This window comes from Phoca vitulina, unplaced genomic scaffold (assembly GCF_004348235.1).
Source record: "Phoca vitulina isolate PV1807 unplaced genomic scaffold, GSC_HSeal_1.0 scaffold68, whole genome shotgun sequence".
NCBI lineage: Eukaryota > Metazoa > Chordata > Mammalia > Carnivora > Phocidae > Phoca > Phoca vitulina.
In genome coordinates, this window is record NW_022589771.1 from 1155053 (window position 1) to 1170274 (window position 15222).

Genomic DNA, 15222 nt, shown 5'->3' on the forward strand with positions numbered 1-15222 from the left:
CTGTTTCCTTCAACCCAGCAAGGCCATCATAACCTACCATAACCATAACCATAACAAAACCTCCATGATTTTGCCTTTTCCAGAGTGTCATATATTTGGATCATAGCATAAATAGCCTTTTCAGATTGGATTTCTTTTCACTTAGTAATATGCATTTGGGGATCCTCCATGTCTCTTCGCGCTCAATAGCTCATTTATTTTAGCACTGAATAATTAATAATTAAAAACTGAATAATAATTAGCATAATATCCTCAAGGTTCCCCCTTGTCATAACATGTGTCAGAATGTACTTTCTTTTTAATTCTGTATGTATAAACCATTGTATTACATTGTATGTATATACTGTATTTTGTTTATCTGTTCATCTATCAATGAACACTTGGATTGTTTCCATCTTTTGGCTATTGTGAATATGCTGCTGTGAACATGGGTGTGCAAATATCTCTCTTTGAGGCTGCTTTCAATTCTTTGGGGTATATACCCAGAAGTAGAATTGCTGGTTCATACAGTAATTCTATTTTTAGTTTTTTACGGTACTGCCATACAGTTTTCCATAGTTGTAGCATCATTTTATATTCCTGGTGACAGTGCCCAAGTGTTTCAATTTTCTGCAACTTCACTGTGATATTGTGATTTATATTTGGTCTTTGACCCCTTTTCAGGAATTTCCTAAGTGATTTCCTAAGGAATTTCCTTTTCTGCTCTGTAAAGGGGTCTTTTGTTATGTTAATGAGGTGGCTTTTGGGTTCCACCTAAGAATGGGGGCTGGTTGCTAGTACAGCCAACCATGTGATTGGAAGGTTGGAACTTTCAGTTCCACTCCCTCCCTAGCTCCCTTCAGGAAGGGGAGAGGGCCTAGAGGTTGAACTGATTGATCCACCAATGGCCAATGATTTAATTGATCATGCCTAATAATGAAGTCTCCATTAAATATCAAAATGGACTGAGTTTGGAGAGCTTCTGGCTGGTGAACACTTGGAAATTTGGGGAGAATGGTATGCTTAGAGAGAGCATGAAAGCTCTGAGCCTTTTTCTGGTACTTTGCCCTATACATCTCTTCTGTCTGGCTGTTCCTGAGTTATAACCTTTAATAATAAGCCGGTGATCTAGTAAGTAAAATGTTTCTCTGAGTTCTGTGAGCCACTCTAGCTAATTAATAGAACCCAAGGAGAGGGTCATTGGAACCTCTCATCTATGGCCAATAGCTCAGAAGCACAGGTGACAACCTGGTCTTGTGATTGGCTTCTGAAGGAGGGGATGCTAGTCTTGTGGGACTGAACCCTTTACCTGTGGGATCTGATGCTATCTCCAGGTAGATACTATTAGAATTGAGTTAATCAGTTGGTGGTTGTTTTGGAACCCCTCCCCACCCTGCCCCACATTGGAACTGGGCACAGAACAGTTTATTTGCCAATACTTGTTATTTTCTGCTTTTGTTTTTGTTTTTTTTTTGATAGTAGCCATCCTAATGAATGTGGAAACTTACTTTTTAATAATGAGTTTAACTCATTCACATTTAATATAGTCACTGATTCCTTATGTCTTATTTTATGTTTTTTATTTACATTGCTTTCTTTGCCCTATAACTTTTCTATATTTTATTGGATAGATTGAATTTTCATTTTCTTAAATCTCCTCCTCCCATAGTTTGGAAAAGTATACATACTATTCCTTTTCTTTTATTGACAGCCCTTAATTTTTAAATCATTATTAAAAATTCGTATTTACTGAATACTTACTATATTCTAGTCTCTGTGCAGGTCTTTTTATTTTGATTATCTCATTTAATCCTTACAACAATTTTATGAGGTTGGTTTTATTTTTTTAAATAAAATTTTCATTTTAGAATAATTTTGGATTTACAGAAAAACGGCAAAGGCAGTACAGAGAGTTCCTGTATACTCAATATGGCACATCTGTCAAAACTAATGATCCAATATTGATACATTTGTTAAATGAAGTTTATACTTTATTCATATTTCTTCAGCTTTTCTCAAATATCCTTTATCTGTTCCTCAATTGTCCTTAGAATCCTCTTGGCTGTGACTGATTCTCAGTCTCTCCTTGTTTTTGATGACCTTGACAATTTTTGGAGATGGCCCTTAATTTTATTTTATTTTATTTTATTTTTTTATTTTATTTATTTATTTTTTTTAAAGATTTTATTTATTTATTTATTTGATGGAGAGAAAGACAGCGAGAGAGGGAACACAAGCAGGGGGAGTGGTAGAGGGAGAAGCAGGCTCTCCGCCGAGCAGGGAGCCTGATGCGGGGCTCGATCCCAGGACGCTGGGATCATGACCTGAGCTGAAGGCAGCCGCTTAACGACTGAGCCACCCAGGCGCCCTATTTTATTTTATTTTTTTAAAGATTTTATTTATTTATTTGACAGAGAGACACAGCGAGAGAAGGAACACAAGCAGGGGGAGTGGGGGAGGGAGAAGCAGGCTTCCTGCAGAGCAGGGAGCCAGACGTGGGGCTCGATCCCAGGACCCTGGGATCATGACCTGAGCCGAAGGCAGACGCTTAACGACTGAGCCACCCAGGCGCCCCGGCCCTTAATTTTAATAAAAGCTTTTAAACATGCTTTCTACAAACATTTAGAATGAGTCAGTGTAACTTTTTGGGGGGAACAAGATAAGATCTTAAGCAACTCATGTTTTGTAGCAATAATCTGAAATTTTAGTTCCAGTTTATTACTAGAGTTCTTTTCACGTTACTCTGTTTCGTCTTTTAAAAACTCTTTCTTAAATGTCTTAACCTTAAGATTTAAGTATAAATTTTATTCGTTTCTTTTTCTCACCATTTTTACAAACTTTGGATTTTATTCCCCTTCTTGGATTCCTTGTTTTTTTCCCTGGAAGGAAATTTTTTCAAGGAGGATGAATGGGTGATAAACTTTCTGAGTCCTGTATGTCCATGCTTTTTTAATCTGTAAAATGGTGATAATATTACCTATCCCATAGAGTTTTGAAGATTAAATGAAGAAGAGTTTTAGGCTTTTAGTAGAGTGCCTGGCTCCTTAGAAGCAATCAGTAAATGTTAGCTCTTGTTACTCTTGCAATGAGCATTGATTATTTTGTAAATTAAAAGAGAAATACATACAAGCATAAGCAAATGAGAAAGAAAAGTAAAATAAAGAGATTTGATAGAGCAATAGAACAGGTAATTCAACCCGTACTATTGACCTGATACATATGAAAAAGGTCTGAGCATTTTTGCCAAGCATTTTAACCTGGGTTATGCTGTCATCCATGGTCCAGAAAGCCATGTGGGTGTTGAAAGCCACACTGCCCATCTGTCTCTTCAGAGGTCACTAGAGTTTATCAGCTGTTGTGTACCCTTAGCATGAGTCAGGAGGGTTCTGGGGAAATGTCTTTCTAGTTACAGGGACTGACAATATAGTTCAAAGATTAATAAACACAAAATAACACTTGAGAAGCATATGTCATGTCAAATACGGAATGTGTCTCCTAGAGGGAGGAAAAAAGCATCAGAGTATTTTTTATACAGACCAAAATTTCTTCAATTGATTCTTTGTTATTCATGAGCAAGGAGAGAGAACAAATTGTTATGCCTGACACCAGATTTCAGGACTGGAATTTTGTAGTGTGATTCATGTAGCTATATTTAATACTTGCAGAGTCATAGAGTGACTCCTGTCGGAGCCCAGGGAAGCCTTCACCCAAAGGATCCCTTCTCTACCAGTGCTCTGCTTAGAGACCCTTAAAGGCTAATCTTTGTATGGCATATAAATTCATTGCACCCTTAAATGGTGGTCCTGTGATTGCATAAAGACCAATGCCGGCTAGGTCTTTCGTATTAACTTAAGAATGTGTTGCCCTTATAAAGATAAGGCGTTTACTGCTCTTGACCTTGTCAAGGTCTGTGACCAGTTTGGAATTTTTAATACCAGAGCCTCTGGTAGTTTCATGCACTAAGAGGGTGGAATCCTGGAACCCCAGGTACACAAAAAAAGGAAAAAGGAAAGTTGTATTTTTTAAAATGTGTGGGTTTATCATAATTAGGGTCGGATATTGTGTTTAAATCTTCTTGTAAAACACTTGTAAATGTTGATGTGTATAATATTTAAATAACAAAAGACATGGCTTCATCAATTTGTATTTTAAAAGCTTTCACAGGAAAGAGATAAAGGATAATGTGGCTAATAAAGGAAAAGCTGATAAAGTATTAAAAAGAACAGAACACTTCTGATGGCTTCACACTCCTGCTGGAAGCATGGGAAATAAGGGAACACAAAATAAAACGGCTGGATGGACTCAAAGGAAATAAGAATGGCATTTCCCCTGTACATTCCCCCAAATAGGAACTAAGAGGAAAAATAAAAATGCTCCAAATCACGATAGGGGAGCATTTAAGAATTCTAATATTGTAAATAGAAATTCAGGCTGAGTCTTCCATGCAAAACTCAAACAGGAAATAAATCCTTAAGTATCAACTAAGAGACTAATAAAAGAGTAAGAATATTTTCAGAGGTTTGAAGTAAATCATTAAAAAAAAAAAACAAACGTGAAAACACAATGATGATATTTTATCAGATGTCACATATGACAACAAATATACATACAGGCTTTTTTCCAAGATCAAATGAGATATAAAGTACTTCGAGACTATAAAACATTATTAAAATGTGTAGCGATATTAGCATTATTGGGGAAAATAAAGCATCAGGACTCTCTCTTCGTCCTTCTCCCATTTCCATTCTTTACATTTACCTTAAAATGCAAGAGTTTATTTCTACCCAAAAAACCCAAGGGGCTGCCTAGTGTAAAATGGAACATGCAAAATCTGACTTCTCTTTCTTCTCTTATCGTTCAGTTGTGAAAAGATCTGTTTTCCTGGTAGTTATTTAAAAATTGTTATGGAAAATTTCAAACAGATAATGGAGAATCATAGCATGAACTCCCTAGACTCATTCCTCAGCTTCAATGCTCACTAGCTTTTGGCCTATCTTTTTCCACCTATAACCCCACCCAGGCCCCCAACTCAAATTATTTTGAAGCAAATGCCAGACCTCATCATTTCAGTTATCACTTCAGTTGGAATTACTTTTTAAATTTTTTAAATGTAACTTGTTCGTTTTCTTTTTTTTTTTAAGATTTTATTTATTTGGCAGAGAGAGACACAGAGAGAGAGGGAACACAAGCAGGGGGAGTGGGAGAGGGAGAAGCAGGCTTCCCGCTGAGCAGGGAGCCCGATGTGGGGCTCGATCCCAGCACCCTGGAATCATGACCTGAGCCGAAGGCAGACGCTTAACGACTGAGCCACCCAGTTGGAATTATTTTAAAAGATACATACTTTTCAAAAAGAACGTGAACCTCAGTATCATTATAACATCTTAAAAATAATTTTTAAATTTCACCAAAATCTAGTCGGTGCTCCATTCCCCTTATCATATAGTTTTTTAAACACGTTGTTTGAATCAGGATCCAAAAAAAGGTCCGTTCATTGTGATTGATTATGTATCTCTTAAGACTTTTTAAATCTAGGGGCATTGCCTTGATACATCTCTCTCTCCTCAGTCCTCACCCTCTAGTAGGTCTGACCAGCAACCAGAAACCACATAGTTGACTCAGCATTTTACCCTCTGCCTGAAAAAGGGCTATACGTCTGAGTTCCTTTCTCTTCTATTTTCTCCAGGCTTTCATGGCTCTGAGGATCTAGGAAAAATTTTAGGGTCTAGGAGTAAATGAGATGTCTGTTTTAAGGAGTCTTTCCAACATTACTGAAGATACTTACTTTTCCTCACTCCTTTCTAAAGACTGCACTAATCATTGGTAAAAGGAACATGAAAGACACTCCGGTAAAAATTTTTGTATACATTTAAAGTAAGTAGTATTGTTGGTAATGTTCTCATTCCAGAGTGTTTTAGACAGGGAGAACTTTGCACGGGGAAGTATAAGCAAAACTGAATCATGAGTAATCTGTCATTACCTTCAGGGTATCCATAAGTTATACCAGGTAATTATTCATAGGCTCAGAAAACTCTGGGACAAGAGGCCATGGCTGTAAGCCAAGGAAGAAAACATCGGATATTTCCCTAATACCCACTTAAAAGAGGATAAGCAATTCAAGAGCAGATGATTTAAAGAAAGGAAGATGGGGAAACGCCAATTCAGTAGGTATCCAACCAGCTATTCAATATGACCATAGTACCAATGATGCAAAAGATATGATCTCTTGCTTCCACCAACATTTCAGGAACTGGCTCATTGAGGTTTTTGAGCAGTAAGGAACTTGAGAGATGACTCACTGTCCTCCCCCCACCCCCAGCCCCGTCCTTCTCACAGATGAGAAATGGCAGCCTAGAGGGGCTATGAGATTTGCCCCAAGTTGAGGATCCAGTAACTGCAGAGGGAGTGGTAACACACAGGCCGCCTGATGCCTATTCCAGGGTGCTCTCCACTCTCCTGCCTTCCTTCTGTCAGGTTTTGAGAGAGAATTTACAAAGCGTTTGCAGCAATTTGAAGGAAATAACCCCAGCCATAAAGGTAACCTGATATCACCAAGAGTCAGGAACCTGGAGGTTCTCTTGGAGGGGAGGAAGAACTTTCCTCTACCCTCCTAGGCTCTGTAGCTGGGTGGATGAAATAAACAGACATTAATGGCAGAGAAGGTAGGCAAATGTAGTCATCTTTAATATTACGCACTCAGGGGCATCATAGGGAAAAAAGAGAATCCTGCAGAGTGGGTGAGATTTGAAGGCTTACATATGTCTTCATAGGGGAAGGGCAGGGGTGTAGCCAACTTGGGGGAGAGCAAATAGTTGTAGGAAAGCAGAAGAGGCCCTCAGAAGACTCGATGCGGGGGTGGGTCTGACAGTTTGGGACAGAGTGTGTCTGGGTGGGGTGCCAACTTCTACTCTTGTCTTCTGTGATGAGAGTTCATCTTCCTTGCTGAAGACACTCCCGGGAGGGGATTGAAGATGGCGAGGTCCTTTTGGAGGAGCTGTCTTCAGGCAGATGAGGGAGATCAGAGAGAACCTCACCCTGCATCTGCTTTTTCCAGTGCCTTCAGCTCAAAGTAATCAATTTACCAAAGTGGCACGTATTGGGGTGGCGTGTCCTGAAGTCCTTTGCCATTAAATTTATTAAGTATCTGTTGAGTACTTCTCTGTCACAAGAATATTTTGAGGTTTCTTTTACTTTTAACATTAGACTTTTTTCTCAGAATATTTTTCTGCCTCTCGGTTTATCATCACATAGATTCCCCTGGAAGTGGGGTTTTCTGCTGTCCCCCTTAGCACTGGTAATTTGCACCATTGCCCTTGATTTGCTCTTCTCTGTGCCATCCCCCACCTTTTCGTCTCCCTGTCACGGACAACTTGTTGGGTGCAGAGGGTGGCCGAGTTGAGTGGCAGGAGGGTAAAAAGGGCCATCCACTGACCCATCACCAAGGCTACCAGTCCTTGAACTCTCTGCTCACTTCAGAATCATGCTTTGAAAGGTACCTTTCATTATCAACACATTCTGCCCCTTTCTTTTTATAGATAAGAACTCTGGAGCCTAGAGAAGCCAAGGGTTTCCTCAAGGTCACCCTAGGTGTCGATGGCAGATCCGGGCACAGAACCCACGTCTCTGCAGCACTGTCTTTGGGTCTTGCTTTATCACACGGGAGAATCAAATCTATTCAGCTACTGAGAGATTTGGGCAGACACAACTTCCGTTTGCAATTGAGATAACTGACACATGAATTTTCAGTCACGGAATTTCTTGGGGAGATGAGGGGAAAAAAATCCCCACTGGGAACAAATTTAAAATGAAAAGCTGTGAAAATGTATGCCTCTCTGAAAAAGGTGTTTAACCTGCTTCCTGGAGTGACTTGTGTTAGGGAACACTTAGTAAGCACCTGCTGACCCAATTAACACAGGGAAGGCAGCAAACTCCCGCCGAAGGTGACCTGAGAAAGAGTCGTCTTCTCAATAAATGCAAACAAATACCATCGCCTTTTTTTTTCCATTTGAATTTGTTTACCACAGTGATGCAGGTGCATGGGAATAGTTCCATAGGAAGCTGAATCCGGTCATGAGGAAGCATCCAGCATGTGAGCCATTCTACAAGACAACTAGAGTCCCATCCTGTATTCAAAAAAGTCAGTGTCAAGAAAAACAAGAAAGACCTGAGGGGATGGGGACTATTCTATAATTTAAATTTCAAAGAGATAAAACAACCAAATGCAAACTGCGAAATTTGATTAAATCCTGATGGAAAAAAAAATATATAAACAGCATTTGGGGGACTATCGAGGATATTTGACTGTGGATTGTATATCAATCCACATAGGGGATCACAGGGGATTGGTGTTCATTTCCTTGCATATGATGATGATATTCTGAGTGTGGAGGAGAATGTCCTTGTTCTCAGGAGACACCAGCTGGAGTATTTACGAAGAAAGCATCGTGATGTTTTCAACTCACTTCAAGTGGTTCAGAAAAAAATAAGGGAGAGATAAAGCTAATGTGGTATCCAGGTTAAGAGTATCTGGGTATTCCTTGTACTATTCTTTAACTTTTATAGAGATTTGAAAATTTTCAAAATAAAAAAAGAGAAAAGGTTAGTGTAAAAAGTCTCATTACAAAAAATGTGGTCTTCTCTTTCTACCCACTTCCTGTTTCCCAGGATACCTGCTCTCAATGTTATTTAGCTGCTAATTCTGGTGTTCACCTCCCATTTTAAAAATAAATGCAGATACCGCTAGTTTTCGAGTCCTACAATTTTAGATCTAATAACTCTCTGGTATAGTAGGTGACAATGTCAGCTCTTTTGTGTTAGGGACCTTATTCAACATTTTCACTATTATAACTAAATCATGTAGGACCATATGTGATTAGCAAAAGAGTATATAATGATTACAGTTCCTGTATTGTAAAAATTACCTTTTATATTGGACTTGATTGCTTTATTTCTTCATTTGCTTTGATTTTTAGGAGCTATTAAGCGTTTTCTCACCTAAAAATAACAGCTCTGTAAAATCCCACTCAGTGCCATTTTCCCCCAGGTAATCTCTATTAGTAGCATTTTCTTTGCGAGGACACCTGGTGTGGAGTTCTCTGACCACCTGAGTTGGAGTATACTGCATGCCCCCAGGCCTACTGCACAATTATTAACTGGGACTTTCCTTCATCACCACCCTGGGAATACCCAGGGCATCTCCCTGTGTTGGATCCCGATTCTTGGATCGTGTGTTTTCTTTTGACTCCTTATCTTATTGCTATCTGTGTTTTGTTGAGGAGTTGAATTCCATTCCAATTCCTGACTTTTTGTATGTGACCTTCTTTTTCTTTCTAAAAATTCTTGGGATATTTTCTTCTATCTGATGTCCTGACATTGCACCATGGTGTTCTTTGATGTTGGTCTTTTTCCATTTATTGTGGGGGACACTCAGTAGAAGTTTTCATTTGGAGACTCATGTTCTTTGGTTCTGGGAAAATTCACTGAACTATTTATTCAGTAATTTCCTTTTTTTCCCATTTTCTCTGGTCTTTCTGGGACTCCAGTTAGCCAGATATTCAGCTTTCACATTGAGCTTCTAATTTTGTTACCTTTTTCTCCTGTGGGACATATTCTTTTTGTTCTACTTTCATAGAGATATCTTAGACTTAATCTTTCAGCTCTTTTACTGTTTTTTTTTTGCTATTATATATATTTATATCTATCATACTTATAGTTTTCAAAGACTCATTTTTATTCTCCAATCTGTTCCATTTTAAGCATTCTATTCTTGTTTCATGGATACAAGATTTCTCTTATTTTCCTGACATATTTTAAAAATTTTATTAAGATTTAATTTGAACATAATAAAATACACAAGCCATAAGAGTACAGCTCAATGAATTTATTCTATTGATACTATTAAATATCATATCATATTATAATATTTATATGTAATATAAATATAATAGGATATCTCATATATATGTTCATGTTTATAATGAATTGTAAAATTTATATAATTGTATATATTAAATTATATATGGTATAGTAGAATAAAGGATGTATATTATATATAACATACATACATTTATAATTTAAATATATCCTTCATAACTACCACTCAGACCAAAATATAAAATATTTCCAGCATACCATCAGCCTGACTTGTGCCCCTCTCCCCACAGAAATAACCACTCATCCTCTCCATCATATATTCCATTTTTCTCCTCTATTATCTTTTAAGTTAGATATTCTTATATAATTTTTAGGGAGGATCACATCATTCATCCTTGACTTGACTTATTACAGTTGAGTCTGAATTTGTACTTTTCCCATTTCTGAACAGTGCAAGAACCTCATGACACCTTCACTCTTGTGCTACTTTCCTGCTCTTTGTTGCTATTGTGGACATGTACTGTCCTCCCTGTGTATGGCAGAGGACACCTAAGACAGGATTATTACTGGTTTATACAGTCAACAACACTTTATATTCTGTTTTTGTTTTTTTTAAGATTTTATCTACTTATTTGAGACAGAGAGATACAGAGAGAGAGAGCGCGAGCAGGGGGAGAGGCAGAGGGAGAGGGAGAAGCAGACTCCCTCTGAGCAGGGAGCCCAATGTAGGGCTCAATCCCAGGACTTGGAGATCATGACCTGAGCCAAAGGCAGATGCTTAACCCTCTGAGCCACCTGGGCACCCCTATATTTTCTTTTATTTAGCCATTTCAGTGATCTTCAGGGCTTCTGGCAGTTCTAGTCTCCTTTCAGTGATAATTTTCCTTCCATTTCAAGAAATTCCTATGACATTTCATTCAATACAGAATTGATGGTGACAAAGTCCCCATTTTTGTTTGAAAATGATTTTACATTGTTTTCATTTCTAAGGGATATTTTCACTAGGTATAGAAGTCTGCTGTCAGGTTTTTTTCTTCTTTTAGCACTCTGAAGATGTGGCTCCATTATTTTTTTATGGATTCCATATATTCTTTGAAAAATCAGCTGTCAGTCTAATTGTAGGTTCTTAAAGATATGGTTTTTTGGTTTTGTTTTGTTTTTCTACTCTAACTGGTATTTTCTTTTTGTCTTTGGTTTTCAGTAGTCTGGATATAATGTAACTAAATATGAAGTTTTTTGTATTTATTCTGCTTGCAGTTTTCTAAGCTTCTTGAACCTGTAGATTAATGTTTTCATGTTCAAGCATTATCTCTTCAACTATGGCTTCTGCCCTGTTCTCTCTCTCCTTTCCATCTGAGACTCCAGTTGTATATTTGGGAGACTTTTTGCTGTGTCCCACAAGTCTCTTATGTCAAGGTCTGTTGTTTTTTTCCACCTGAGCTTCAGTTTGGATTTTTTTCTACTGATCTTACTTTTATTTTATTATTTCTGTCTTCTGCTATGTCCAGTCTTCTGTTAAATTCTTCTCATAAGTTATTAATTTCAGTCATATTTTTCAGTCCTAAAATGTCCATGTTTCTTTTTATAGATTTCAATCTAAAATGAATCCTACACTGAAAGTCATTTTTATCCATTTTTCACCCATTTTATCCATCTTTTCGTCCATTTACTTTTACACAGTATTCATAGTTAAAGCCCTTGTCTGCTAATTACAATACCTAGACTATTTCTTGATCTGCTTCAATTGTTTATTTATATTTTTATCGGTTATTAATTAGATAGTCTTGTCTCTTTGAAAATTTATTTTTTAATTATTTTTTATTTATATATTTATATATAATTATTTTTTAATTATATGTCAGACATGGGGCGCCTGAGTGGCTGAGTCGTTAAGCGTCTGCCTTCGGCTCAGGTCATGATCCCAGGGTCCTGGGATCGAGCCCCGCATTGGGCTCCCTGCTCGGTGGGAAGCCTGCTTCTCCCTCTCCCACTCCCCCTGCTCGTGTTCCCTCTCTCGCTGTGTCTCTCTCTGTCAAATAAATAAATAAAATCTTTAAAAAAAAAAAATTATATGTCAGACATTGTATATAAAAGTGATATACTCTTCTACCACAGAGGACTTTATTTTCCCTATGTATGGAGGGTGAGGAGCTAGTCACCTCAATCCATTTAGGAATTGAGATGGATCAGGGTTGGGTTACAGGTTCAATAAGACTCAGTCCACCTCTGGTTCATCTCTCTACCTTGGTAGTCCCCAACCTGACTTATAGTATTTCATTTGTCTCTCAAATGAGAGTATTAAATAAAAATTTTTTGTTTTATATGTTGAGGCCTCTGAGTGGTGCCCAGTGAATGCCACTCTCCCCTACTCAGCTTGTAAACAGTTTGAAGAAAAACAAAGAAGACCAAACTGTTATCTTTTTTAATAATGCAGGCCACACTAGCAAACAAGGCTTGAGACGTGTTCAGCAAGTTAGCTTGGCAATATTAAATCTCAGATTAGGCAGACTTTCTTACCTAGTACCATGTAGTCCTGGATAGGATTGAGCCTCCCTATGTGTGTGTGTGTGGGGTACTGTCTAGGCATGAGAACACAGCAGAGAATGTTTCGTCCTTGTAAGCAACTTTCTCTCAAGAAGAGATAGGGCAGAGCCAAGCCAAGCATGCGAAGTTATCTTCTTAAGTTTGCTAATCAAAGTAATAGCTCCACCTCCTTACTGTTAGGGGAAAATCTCTCATTATGGAAAACAGAAGTGGGGAAAAGGTATTCTCCCTTCTAAGAGTATTCCCTGGACTGTGTTCTTGATGGGACTACAGCACTGAGCCATACTTACCATCCTCACTTGACTCAGAGTTCCTTTCATGCATTTACTCCCTATTTTAGAGTTCGAGACTGCCTAAAACTTTGTTTTCCAAAAGTTATCTTATTGCTGGCCCTCCATACATTATCTTATACCAACAGTGGGTAGACTACAACCTGCAGGTCAAGTCTGGCCTGCTGCCTCTTTTTGTGAATAAAGTGGGGTTTTTTTGGTTCATTTGTTTGTTTAACATAACCACATCCTCTCACTTATGCGTTTTCTGACTGTTTTCATACTCCAGTGGCAGAGCTGAATTCCTGGGACTGAGCCTGGATGTCTCCCAAAGCCATAAATATTTACTATCAGGTCTTCCACTGATAAATTTTTTGACCCCTATCTTAGACCACAACTGGTTTTATACCAGCTTTTCTTCTTTCTTTCTTTCTGAGGTTTACTTAAAAAAGGAAAGTACAACTGGATAAAAGACCAGGTACATTCTGCTCTATTTATAACAAACACCAACACCTTAGGATCTCTGAATATTTCTCAAAGGTGCTTCTTTCTGCCTTTTAAACAATATAGCTTCCAATCGGAAAAGCCAAGACATGGTGTCAACCTGGGAATTAGACAAATACAGGGCATCCATTATCCCTAGCAGCCTCGGTGTCTTGCAAGACAAAGTCAAGCAAGGGTACCCATCAGTTCTACATAGCAGCTAGTGACCAACTAATCTCAAATAACGAGGTGACCTCAAGTTCATTCTCTCTAAAGCTGATAGTCTCACTTTGGACAGGTGGTATAGGTGTTTATCCACACCTTAGCATCATAAATATCTCTCCATTGGGAGAGATTCGTGTCAATTTGACCAGGAACATCCTCTAGGCTATTTGGCAGTCATTTTGACTCATTCAGCTCATTTATTCTTGAACCCATAGCCAGGTAATACATAAGCAGTAGGAGCTCTGCTAGTTCAAATGTACTATTTCTCCTTCTGTAAAGACCAGTTGCTGGTGTTAGTTGTGGATTTGGATATGGATTGTCCTCCTTAATGGCTGCTTACCTGAGATTCGTACACCTGCATGAAAAGGCAAATGCTAAGAAAATGAGTTAATGTTTTTACATGTTGGGGTATCCACATGCTACTTTTAAATTATCCATTCTTGTGGGGAGTTGTCTTCATTAATGAAGCAGTTCCACAGATTTCTGGATGAATATGCAGGTAAAATCTCACATGACATAGACCATGCATGGTGGTGGAGATAGTGATGATGATACTAAGATACCACATGAGGTAGACTGAACTCTCAGTCAATGTCTTCATCTCCTTTCCTGTAGGGCTCATCCTACAGGAAGATTTTCCTTCCCCTTCTATAGCACACTTGGCCATAAGACTTGCTTCAGCCAAAGGATTGTGCGTCACACAGAAGCATTCAGAGCCATCACATCTCTTTGCCCTCTATCTAGAGTCTGGCATGTCTCAACAGAGACTCACTTTTAGCCTAGGTCCTGGAATAAAGAATATGTGGTACAGAGCCATATAAGACAGACACGTATTATGAAGGAGAGATTAGTTGTAGCAAGACACTGAGATTTGTTACAACAAAGTGATGCTGTAGCATTGGGGTGGTTTGTTATCATAGCATAACTTAGTGAAAGCCAACAAATATGATAATTTGAATTTTTGGTGATTGTTCTATGATGCTCAGGGCACTAGAAATATTACATTCTCCTGGCCAAACATAAGCAGTGTGGGAAAGAAGGTAAGTTATATATTTTAACTTGCTTAATGTTAATGCTAATCAATCAATAATTAGGATAACATCTACAGACAATCTATCCTCAAAACTCACCAACATTTCACATTACACATTAAAGGCCATATTAGTAATATTCTTAAGTGTCTTCTTGGCTCATTAAGGTAAAAACCATTGCTCATGTCTTCTAAAATAGTCCCAGATTTTGCTTTTCATAACTGCTATGGATCATCAATTTGATCAGCTGCTGTTACCTGGGGGTAAAATGAGAAATTTTATTTATTTATTTATTTTTTATTATTAACATATAATGTATTATTTGTTTCAGGGGTACAGGTCTGTGATTCATTAGTCTTACACAATACATAGCCTCACCACAACACAAACCCTCCCCAATGTCTATCACCCAGCCACCCAAAATGAGAAATTTTAAACCCACAAGTATAGTACATCTAAATGTATAAAATTTAGATAAATGTTGCAAATGTAAAGGAAATATCAACATATTTATTAAATAAATATATATTCAACTTGTCATTGGTAGCGGCAAAAAAGTACACAGTAACCAGGGTGTCTGGGTTCTCTGGCTGGCTCAGTCAGTGGAACACATGACCCTTGATTTCTGGGTTGTGAGTTTGAGCCCCACGTTGGGTGTAGAGATTACTAAAAATATATATATTTATATATGTATATATAGGGGTGCCTGGGTGGCTCAGTCGTTAAGCGTCTGCCTTCGGCTCAGGTCATGATCCCAGGGTCCTGGGATCGAGCCCCACATCGGGCTCCCTGCTCCGCGGGAAGCGTGCTTTTCCCTCTCC